At 40.4% G+C, this 11,740-nt stretch overlaps 1 long non-coding RNA gene across 2 annotated transcripts; it reads left to right on the top strand.

Annotated features, from left to right (window-relative positions):
• Positions 1–11,422, top strand: LOC112844598 (uncharacterized). Of its 2 annotated transcripts, XR_003217336.1 has the most exons (4): positions 24–60; positions 223–312; positions 6,723–6,809; positions 11,158–11,422. It is a non-coding gene; the product is annotated as an uncharacterized LOC112844598 (long non-coding RNA). The 2 variants fall into 2 exon arrangements; XR_003217337.1 differs by lacking the exon at positions 223–312 and having other exon boundaries at positions 1–60.
• Positions 11,423–11,740: the final 318 nt, after the last annotated feature.

Raw genomic sequence — 11,740 nt, 5'->3', positions numbered from 1 at the left:
TGGTTCTACTGGTGTTACTGGTTCTGCTGGTGAGACGATGTGTTCACAGGAAACCTGAAGGTGAAAATCAGACTTATTGATTTATAGATTTGCTTTGCAGGGTTTTTATACATTTATTATGATATATGATGAGATTAGATTTATGAGACATTCATTCTCCTCCTCCTTTTTTTTTAGTTATCGTCGAATAGAGTATTTTGTCATTAATTTTGTTTATTTCAGTAAATCAAGAAGAAGTTGCAGAAGATGCCATCAAGTACAGTAACATCAAATTAGCAAATTGTCAACAACAGCCAAGCAAAAGAATCAGAGGTAGTGATGTTTCTCTTTTTGGGGGGTTTTGGGTATTGGTTCCAAATTTTGTATTTCGATGAACAGGAAACTTTAAAGAAGTATACATATTTTTTAATTGTCAGAAGCTTTGCAAACAAATGACATTGTAGCTTTGTTATCACACTGCATCCACAGATTGGATGGGAGCATCACACAGATTCATTCTACTGTATATAGTATTTTATTTTATTTTATTTTATTCTATTCTTTACAGTTGTGTACAGTATTCTTATTTCTATTCTATTCTTATTGTATTCTAATTTTGCTATATAACTTTTGCACTGTCCACTTCCTGCTGTGACAAAACAAATTTCCCACGTGTGGGACTAATAAAGGTTATCTTATCTTATCTTATCTTAGATACAGATACCTGTTAATTAGTGCTCAGCAGCATCTAGATTAAAGTCCTCAAATAAGCCATATTATTTGTCAGATAATGACATTATATAAAAGCTCAAACACAGTCCCGAAGTTCGGTTCAGGGACTTTAGGAACTCAGGTGTCACGAAACCAGAGAAATTTATCACGCTCTAGATCAGGGTGTTAATGAAGCTTTAATGTCAGGCAATTTGGCACATGTGTCGTAGAAGTTTGACTTTCAGGAGAAAGAAGTTGGATGAGGACATTATGGAGCATGAGAGGGTTAGTCAGAAGTGAAAAATGTTTGTTGTTTTAACAGTAAAAAGAGTTTAAATGTAGACTTTACATCTTTGATGCTGAATATTTTCTAGTTGATTAGTTTCCTTCTTCCAAAATATGTGAGTGTTTGTCTTTAAAGTTTCACACTTTGTTGAAACTTTGAGTGTTGTTGACTGTGTTTTTGTGGTCTGCGAAGAAGAGAAACTAACAGCTCTGCAATCATTCCTCATCCTGTTTCTCATAACAGAATAATCGAATCAATAAAATAAACCAAAAATAAAATAAAAATAATGATAACTCAATAGAGGGCTGTTAATCTAAAAAGAGAAAATACACATAGTCTAGGATTATTAGCACAGTTGACCTTTTAACTGACTTCATTGTTTTATGTCACAACAACATTTTAAATTCTATTTATCTCAGTTATGTCTTTTTCATGTTCAGTTTTGTCAAATGTAAAGTAGAGGTCTAGAAATACAGCACGGTTAAGTTAATTTGACACTCTGATTAGAGCAGTTTGAATAGTGTGGATTTAAAAAAAATAAATAAATAAAAACAGAGACTGAAAATTGTTATACTGTGTTGTTGTAAAGCAGCAATAAGCTGTTTGGCCACAGTCTTCTCCAAACCCCCTTGTATCTTGTATTCTTCTCTCAGTCATGAACAACATTTTTGAGACAGTTGATCCAGTAATTCAGTACCCAGGGTAGGCACAGCCTCCCTAATACAGGTTGAAAACCACAGTCTCATGGTAAGTTCCTGAATAAGTTGGAAGTCTGAAATTCTGAAATCCTAGTTGAAAAATATCTGTGGAAAGCTCCCTCAATTCAGATTTCTCTCTCATAAAGGGAAAGCAGCCCGATATAGTCTGAGCCATATTGACACTGATCTCTACACTTGGACTGTTTACTTCGCTTTAAGCTCATGGACTCACTCCTCACTATCTGCCTTGCCTCCTCTGGATCTCGGACTTACTCACCCAGCCATCAACTTTGTCCCCCCTATAGATCCTGCTGAATTGGATCAATGCCAATGTCTCATTCACTGTATAAAGCTTGATCCTCTGATACAGCTTTTCTACATCTGCTTCTCCCATTCCTTTTTCTTCATGTTCCCATCGCTCTGTATTTCTACATCTGTTACTACGACCATCTTCTTTTGTTTGTCCACCACTACCATGACCGGTTGGTTAGCCAACACCATTTTGTTTGTCTGTGTCTGGAAGATGTTCTGCCGGCCACTTGGTTATGGTGTGCACCCTGCTGTCATGTGCTGTATTCTCTCAGGGGGGGGGCATCTTACACAGCCTGCACCTGGAGTCTTGTCTGGTGTGATAGACCCCAGTCCAGCAATGTCAGCCACTCATTGGGTTAATCTCTGATGAAGATGAGACAGAGGTAGAGAATTTGTCCACTTAATCTCCTAAGACACAAACTCTTTCATGGCATGCTTTTTTAATATCTCTTTGTTAATTGGCTTTATAATGTTGAACAGAACGCTATAAAGTCACAACTGAGTAATGATGTGCAAAACTCTTTATTTGGTGTCTGAACACAGCAGCATTTTCCCCCGAGTACAAAAACAAAATGAGAAACAACAATTGTGAACCTTTGAGGAATATGGCTCATTTGAAAGAACAAAATTTCATACTGGGCTCTAGACAACCCAAAACGTGACGTGCCTATATGTAGACACCAGGTCCTAGAAGGTTAAAACTGAACATCCGTAAAACAGAGGCACAGACAGGTCCAATCCCCTCTCAGTATAAATGGACGGGAAGGGGATTTCTCTCTCTCTTCAGATTTCTGGACACCTATATCTCCACCAACCTCAACTGACCCACAACCCTAATAACCTGGTAAAAAAAAAAAAAAAGGTAGCAGTGGCTGCACTTCCTCAGTCTTCTCAGGAAGAATACCTGGACCAGAAACTGTGACTGGCCCACTACCGCTTTTCATTGGAGAGCGTGTTCTCCTCCTGCCTGGGTGTTTGGTACGCAGGGGCCACAACAGAGAACAGGAAAAGTGAGCAGAAAGTAATTAACACTCCCCCAACAATAATTGGCTGCCCTCTCCGACACCTGGAGGTGGAGCTCGTTCTGTATCAGGAAACCAGGGCCATCACAGGTGACCCCTTGCATCCCGCCCACCCCCTGTTTGACCCACTGCTCTCCAGTTGGTGTCTAAGGACAATCAGGTGAGTCTAGAGTTCCACAAACACCATCTTCCCCTGGACCATTTGGACTGTTACCAAACAGTTAACAGTCTGAACAGTCAAGTCTTCTACCACAGGCCTGGTAGCTTGAGTGTCCTGCAAAGTACAGTTGTTTTTCCTAGGACTGCGCTTTTCTGGACAGAGATGTTGGATGTTGTTTCTGGGATATGCAGGAGCCACTCACCTAGTTTGGGAGTGCTTCAATTTCCACTGAGACCACTATTACCTTTCATGACTACATCATCTTGAGTTCTTCTCCCAGCTCTTGGTACTTAGATTAGATGACTAATTCTCAAACTGTGGTACACGTACCACTGGTGGTACTTGGGCTCTCTCTAGTGGTATGCAGGAAATCTCCTATTTTTATTTTTTTTTTAAGATTAAACAATTTACCATTGTGGAGGTATGCAAAGATGACACGAGAGTTCCCGGGGCTCTCCTGGGAGCCGGAGTCGACCAGAAAATGTCTCCCCGAGTGATTCCTCTAAGAGCAGCCTTTCCTTTTTGCCAGCGGTTGCGGACGCTACAAAGTGCTGGCAGGCTCCTTTCCCTGGGCCAACTGCAAAGCGGCACACAGCACTGTGCTGCAGTCCAAAACACTGATGGTAAAACCACAGCCCTTTTCAGCGGTGTAGCACGGCGTAACCCCAGCCACCATCGATGAGTCGAAAGCCCCCGGGAGTATCAGTAGGGGCGCGGTAGATGCCGTCAAAACTATCGCCTGGATGCTGAAGCTCCTAGTAGCCAGAAGACTATGATCCACTTCTTCTGCGACTGAGCGGTAATCCTTCAAGGCCAGCAGCGGGGAGTTGACGAGGCCAGCTCACACTGGTTCTCAGCAACTGTCAGAGGAAGAGGTGAATGAAGAGGAATCTGCCGTTATCCTTCCCTAGCAAGGACAGCGTGTTAGGACAGTAGTACATTAACCAGGCTCGAGAGAGACAGAGACAGGAATTTCTAAGCCCACTCTGAGTCGGAGAAGGAGTAGCACTGCAGCAGAAGTGCCTTGAGAGTGGTGTATTTCCCCTCGATGGGGGGATCCCGCAGGACAGTCATCACACGGCAGGTGGACAGCGGATCCAGCAAGGCCACCACATGATGGTATTTTGTGTCGTCGGCTGAAACCCCACAAAGAGCAAGCTGAGCTTCGACATGCACGAACCATGAAGTAGGGTTGTGAAGCCTAAAAGCCTGCAGCTTAACCGCCACTGCAAAAATTAAAACATACAGCTCTGCTTTAACTTGCGACATAAATGAAGATAGAAAACTAAACAGCAGTGACGTTTCTAGAGTTACTGAAGTTTGTCTAGCTGGTATGATGTGCTACATGATCACTAGCAACACAGCTATGTTAGCATAACATTAGCACAGTGAAGCTGGAGGATGAACGCTAACTTTTTTTCTACTTGATAAAAGTTAATGTGAGGGTTCCCGATGGTTAGGGACAAATGCAATGGCATGGCAGGATGTTGTAAATGGACCAAACTTCAGTCAGGAGAAGAACTGAGATAATCCATCCACATTACGTGATTAGTTATTAATATACTGCTGCATGAGCTGGGCTGTAGTTACATCATAAGGTTTTAAAAACTGAGCTTTGAAATAAACAGCGGTAATAAAAACCGAGAGAGGCAGAGAGTGATCACTGACTGTTTTTATGGGCTTGTTCAGATTAAATAGAACAAGACACAAAGCATTTAAACATGTTAAAACACAATAGCCTCAATAAACTTAGAGTAGTTTGGACCCAGAAGCAGAATTCAACATGTCATCACTTAATGATTGGAAATCCCACCTGCTGTAAATGTTTTAATGTGGTACAGTTGTTATTATTAGCATTTTTCACATCCTGTTTATGGCAGTTAAATTAAATAACATTCATCAAATCAATCAATTTCCTGTAGGCTCCTGGTGGAGCATAGGTCTGCAACAATACCACGCCAACGGACTCTGTGCTGGGCCGTTCTCTTCACCTGGGTGCAAATAACATTCATATAAAATAGTAAATGGCCTGTATTTGTATAGCGCTTTACTTATTCCCCACGGACCTCAAAGCGATTTACACTACATTCAGTCATCCACCCATTCACACACTTTATAAGAAATCAGCCAGAAATCTATTGCACATGGTCTAATTGCACATTTCAGCTATTGCACAGTCTATTGCAAAGTGATGAACACTACAGCTTCGTTTCCCCACCCTCCTTGTCCTCCTGTTTCCCTTCACCTTCCCCTCCAATGAGGAGTTAAACAGTTTGATGGTGTGTGGGACAAAGGAGTTTTTAAGTCTGTTGGTGCTAGACTTGGGGAGAAGCAACCTGTTGCTAAGCAGACTCCTCTGGTTGCTTATGAACATATGCAGTGGATACAGAGGATGCCCAGGCTTCCACTTCCCGAGCTCTAATGTTCCTTCTTGCTATCACTTGATGTAGGTACATCAATTGCAATGGCCGTCTTCCTCTGTTTGTCCACCACTGCTATGCCTGGTTGGTTAGCCAACACCATTTTGTCTGTGTGTATCTGGAAGTCCCACGGGACCTTGCCTTGGTCATTCTCGAACACCCTGAGGGGTGTGTCCATTTTTTTCTTGGGGTTTCCAGACCATACTCAGCACAGATGTTCCTATACAGTATGCCAGCTACTTGGTTATGGTGTTCCATGTATGCCCTGCCTGGTAGCATCTTGTGCCCTCCTGTTGTATACTGATTATGTCAGTGCGATCTGTGCTGGGATCCTGAATAACAGATGGTATAGGGGGTCAGGTCAGGGGTTCAGAACATATTAACCAAGCCTCCCTTGAATCTTAGAGAAAGTGAGATGAAGCTTGAATGTCACCTGGATTGACAAGGTTCGCATAATCACTTATAGAGAGAGAGTTTTGTTCAAATTTGGCATATCTGGAGTTTTCTCTATGTCACATGTGGCCTTAACTACTCACACAGGCTGCTCTTTAAATGGGCCATATTGTGTTGTGTTGTGTCTTTTGGCAGTGCCAGAACTAAGCAATGAGTCCAAATAGCTAAAATTGAAATTATTTATTGGCAGCGTGAATTTGTTGTTAATCCTGTTTAAATAGACAAACTAAACAGAACAAAGGTTCTTTAATACAATAAATCATTCTGATTTCTGCATTTAAAACTATGGCAGCTACTTTCTTTGACATGTAGTCTAACACTAAAGAGACTTCCCACCAGAGTTTATTGGTTTGGCCAGCACTTGTCTTTATGCTGTGAGAAGTGTTCACTTTGTGCTTTGTGGTGAAATGTGTGAGCCTGAACTGAAAGAAGATGGCAGGTTTGTGGTCGTCTGAGCCCTCTTGTTAGCTTGTTAGCCAGTTCTTTGTTCTTTGTTTCACAGCAGAGGTGTTAAGAGGTTGGAGGGAAAAAAAACTGTGAAAACCTCCTGCTATCAACAACTATCACTTAATGTCACCTTAAACAGAATTAAAGATGCTTTGCCAGAGCTCAAGTGTAATACTACTACTTTACTGTAGTTGTTGTAACTTTGGTAATTTATGGGGTTTTTTTATTCTACAGAGAGTGATCCACCTGTAATCTACTCGGCAGTGAGAACTGAAGACATCAGTTATGGACAAATAACTATCAGACCAAAGAGGACCAGAGGTACAGCAGCTCTTTAACCTTTACTTTAGAGTAATGATAGCTACTTTAATGTTTTAATGCAAAGCTAATTATGTTCTCACTTGAGCTCAGGATATCAAGCTTCTGATCTCACTATGTAAGAGACAAAAAACAAAAAAGAGCTGTGGTGAAAGCTCTTCACCAAAGCCCCTTTTCCATTAAGACCTACTCGGCTGAGCATTCTATGGTTTTCATGATTTTCCATTAGCTCATAGTACGTGGTACCCAGCAAAGAGAGAATTGACTACAAAAAACAAAGTCTGACAAAAAGCCACAGACTGAGTAGCAGTTGTCACCTGTGGCTGTGGCTCAGGTGGTAGAGCAGATCAGCTACTGATTGGAAGGTTGGTGGTTCGACCCAACTGCATGCTACATATTCTTGGGCAAGATACTAACCCCAAGTTGTGTTCATCAGAGTGTGAATGTTGGTTAGTTTACACTTGGGTTTAGAAGTGCTTGTATGAGTGGGTGTGAATGGGGTGAGTGAGGCATCTTGTATACAGGGCTTTGAGTACTGCGGGAGAGTAGAAAAGTGCGATTTAAGAATCAGTCCATTTACCTTGACCCTCTTTGTTATGGCATTTATGTCATTTATTAATAACAGGCTCTATAACACTTGGAACCCCGGTGGGATCGATACTAAAAATGTAACTGTTATCATCTATTACCCATTTACTATATGTTAGCTTCTCGGCTATGCACAGCACAACTTAGCTGCCACACACACACACATGCATGCACACACAGGAACAAAAAAATAGTTGAACTGGTTATAACTGGTCCAACTACACTAAGTACAATTCATGGACCCTCTGGGCTAGAACATGTCCTGTATCTTTAGAACATGTGCAAAAAACTATAAGGTTAATAATGCACTTTTTCTAAGGTATATTTTGCACAGTGGAAACTGAACTGAAAGCTTTCATTTTTATTCAAATATGGAAGAAAAAATCTACAATTTCGCTGGTGAACAAAGTTTCTCATAATGAGGCCAGTGTATGTACAGGTAATTCCCATCACCAATAACTCAGACTGCCCTAAACCTTTAGTTAATTAGTATTTCACTTCTTGGATCTGGACTATATGATGTCATGTCAGGAACAGGAACAGGAATGTGTGTGTGTGTGTGTGTGTGTGGGGGGGGGGGGGGGGGGGGGGTCTTTACCATTTATCAGTAAGAGCAGATATTGTCACGTTCCTGGGTCTGTTGACCCAGCGTTTTAAGTTTGAGTTTATTTTGATATTCATGGTCTATTTTGAAGTTCATTAGATTATCTAAGTTCATTTATTTATTTAGATTCCCCTTGTGTCTTCTACCCCTGTGTATTAGTCTCCTTTTGCCCTTTATGTGTTTCTTGCTGCGTGCCTTATGTCCTCAAGGTTATACTGTCTTGTCTGTGTCTCATGTTCCTGTTTTATTTTGAAGGTCTGTGTCCTATGTCAGCGTAGTCTACTTTGCTTCCTTTGTCTCGTTATGTCAGATTAGTGTCTGCTGTTCCCCCATGTGTCTCCACTTCCCCTAATCACCTCCTGTGTACTTAAGTCCTCTGTTTTTAGTGTGTCATTGTCAGGTCGTCTGTGTTCATGCCACGTTTTCCATGCCATGTTTCATGTCTAGGTTTTTCTTGTTGTTTAGTTAGTTCTCCCAGTTTAGGTTGATGTTAATTTACTTCAGTTTGCCTTGCCCTTTCTTTGTGCCCTTTTTACCAGCCTTATTAAACGGCTCTCTTTTTGTTAACATTCACGTTTTGGCTCCCTGTTCCTTGGAAGTCTGCATTGTGGGTCCTTTTTTGCACTTCATACAGTCTGCCCCCAGCCAGACTGTGACAGATATGCATGCCAGAGTGCTCTGGGAGTCACAGAGTCTCCACAGACTACTAAGGATCAAACCTCTACCAACATGACATTGATTATAAAACTCTAAGCATATATGACTAGATATTTCTAAGCATAAATGACAATCAACAATACAAATCTAACAGGACCCATAATATCAGGTTGTATTTTACTCATATGTGAAGCAACAGTTTAAGAAATGCATTAATAGTCTTCTAGTTTTCTGCTTCTAAGTTCAGCTAAATGAAATATATTTTCAAACCAGATAGTTACTCAGCTGTCAAGTTAAGACGAGAGATGGACCATAGATAGGTCAATATTATCACAGGGCATTTGATATGCATGAAATTCAGCTAAATCTTGTGATTAATATTAATAAAAGTCACTAAAGATGCAACAGCAAGGTTGTCATAGTGAGCAGTCTGGGAGGCAAGGGTAGGACCCAAACGCAGGACTCAAAGAAAAGATTAATTGAAAGAGGCAGCTTTTGTTTGCTTTGATAATTAACTAAAACAAAGTAAAAAACAAAACAAAACTGCACACCAGTGATAGCCCATTTGAAAGTAAAGCTCCAGTGCATGTGTCCACACACTGCTTCAGAAACACTGTGCAGAGGCTTGGTTTGTCCAAACAGAGTCACCTGACATCTGAAGCTTCATTCGGCAAGTCACTGCTTCAGTACCCGATTCACTGGTTTATAAGGAATTGAATCATTGATGGTATTTGTGTGAGAGATAGCGAAACCAGTGTGTCACATAATTAGAGACATGGAGTCAGGAAGAGATGACTCGCTGCCTGTTCCTAAATAAAAAAAATAGTTCATCAGAATTCTGCTCCCAGGTCTAAAATGTACATAAGAAATAGACTATAAATATATAAAAGTTATAGTATATCATATATAAAAGTATCTTTCGACTGAATAATGACATAATCATGTAGAGGCAGGGACCTCACACCACAAGACACCTTCTATAACAGGGGTTGGCAACCTTTCTGATGATGAGTGCCATCTAAACTTTCCTCAGAGGTCACTGTGCTATATGATTGCATTAGCAATAAATTTAATAACACCATATTAACAGTTGCACACTGTATAGAATAACTTCATAGAATTCCATTTGTTCGCAGATGTTGGCAGCTGTCAGCGAATAGTTATCAGCTATTTTGAAACAAAAAAAGACACTTTTTATCCATAACAAGAACTCCATAACAGCAAATGAACTGTACAACAGAAAATACAAATGCTATTTATGGTCTCCTCACAACAATGATAAGAAAAATAAACTGGGCCAATGTGACATGTTAGAGACACATGTTAATGTGATCTCTGGTCTCCCACTCAGATTCAAAGGTCTCCGAGTGTCCAGCATTCAGATGGCTACCTGAGGACACTCATGTGAGAGAAAATCTGCTCACACAGATATGTAGAGCCAAATACTGTCAATAAGGCCTCTGCAATGTTCTGAAGACAGTTAAACTTGTCAGGTAGTGATGTCCAGCAGGTGAAAATGCAAGCTCCATGAACACGCACAGCTGTGGATTCCAGCTGCATTCGTCTTCCTACAAACTTTGACCCCCACAGAGTCGAGCTTTTCAGTTCAATCAGCTGCATTTCGATGTCCTGTGTCCAGCCAGTTAAAGAGAGACAAATCCAGCTGCTCATTAAACCTTTCTGGTTTGATCAGCAAAGAAAACATTGGTCCACCTGAAAGTCCCGAAAACACACTGAATTCTGTCTCGAGTCTATGGATTTCCGTGGTGCTGATGCTGCACTGAGCGGACAGCTCCTGAAGCATTTGAAGTGTTGGAATGTGGAAATTTCAACATCGCTTGAAAAAACTGCCAGCTAGCAATGTCCCTCTCACCGGTAGGCTAAGTTATTTTAGCCAATTACAAGTTGAATATTGTAGTTGGGGTTGTTAGCTAAGATACCGTCATAGCGGCACAACTAATGTGTCTATGCGAGCTAATTTGCAATGTTCACCGCTGGTCCAGCCATTTATTTTGTAATGCACCTTCTCAGATTAATTTACTGCCTGTCATGCCATCGGGTAACCCTTCCCCCGTTCTATAAGGTTGTGATGTACATTGCTATAGTTTTTTTATTAGTAAAAAAACATCAAAAAGTCAGAAGCACATGGAGAACACACAAGAAAGGTTTCCGTCAATGATTTATTATTAAAATTGACATAACATAAGGCAGTCCTACTTAAAAGGGCCAGATCCAGTAATGTGGATGAAGTTTTCAGATGTCTTTAATTCTCACTTTTCAGTCTGTCTGGAAGCAGCATTTTTTTTCTAATGTAATCTAATGAAGTTAATAAGCTTATTGATATAAAGGTGTGAGTTTCATGGATGATGAATTAAGAAGCAGTTAAAGTGTGTGTGGATTATGGAAACTCAGTGATTTGAAGCTGAGCTGGTTCTCATGCAGTCAAGTTTGAACTGCTTGTAATCACGTTTCCTGTTGTTTGAACTGTGTGTTTGTGTTCAGACTTTAAACCAGAGCCAGACGTCGTCTACTCTTCACTGAAGTAGTTCACCAGTCCAACCACTGATGTCCAGCTGCAGGTCTCTAACTGGTCCATCCCAGCACCTCAGATCAATGTGTTCAAAAGATTTTTTTTTCATGTTTTATGTATTTTTAATCACTTAATTAGACTTTACCTATATTGACTGTACCTTTAAAAGTTTACCTTTTTTCAACATAAACAGTCAGAAAATACATATTAAAATGTTTAAAATATTTTAAATAATTTTAAATTTTACATTTTGTTTGTTTGTTATTGTTCACGCAGCATAGATGTGGTTTCTATGCAGGACTAAAATAGTTTTGTTCTCGTTTGTTTTTCTGTGGTTCTGTGGGTTTCACCTAAGTGTCAGATGGGAAATTTATCTCTTCCAATTTGGTTGTGGCTAACCTATGTATGCCTCTGTTTAACACAGAAAACAATCCAACAGAATAAACATTAACCTACAACACCAGCAGCTTTTTAGGGAGTACTGAAGCTGAACAGAAAAGCTTTAGTACTGACTCTATGAAGAGTTGTAATTTCTTTATTTCCGTAATGAGCTGG

The sequence above is a fragment of the Oreochromis niloticus genome, unplaced genomic scaffold (assembly GCF_001858045.2).
Source record: "Oreochromis niloticus isolate F11D_XX unplaced genomic scaffold, O_niloticus_UMD_NMBU tig00000409_pilon, whole genome shotgun sequence".
Taxonomy (NCBI): domain Eukaryota; kingdom Metazoa; phylum Chordata; class Actinopteri; order Cichliformes; family Cichlidae; genus Oreochromis; species Oreochromis niloticus.
This window is presented reverse-complemented; position numbering and strand designations above follow the sequence as displayed.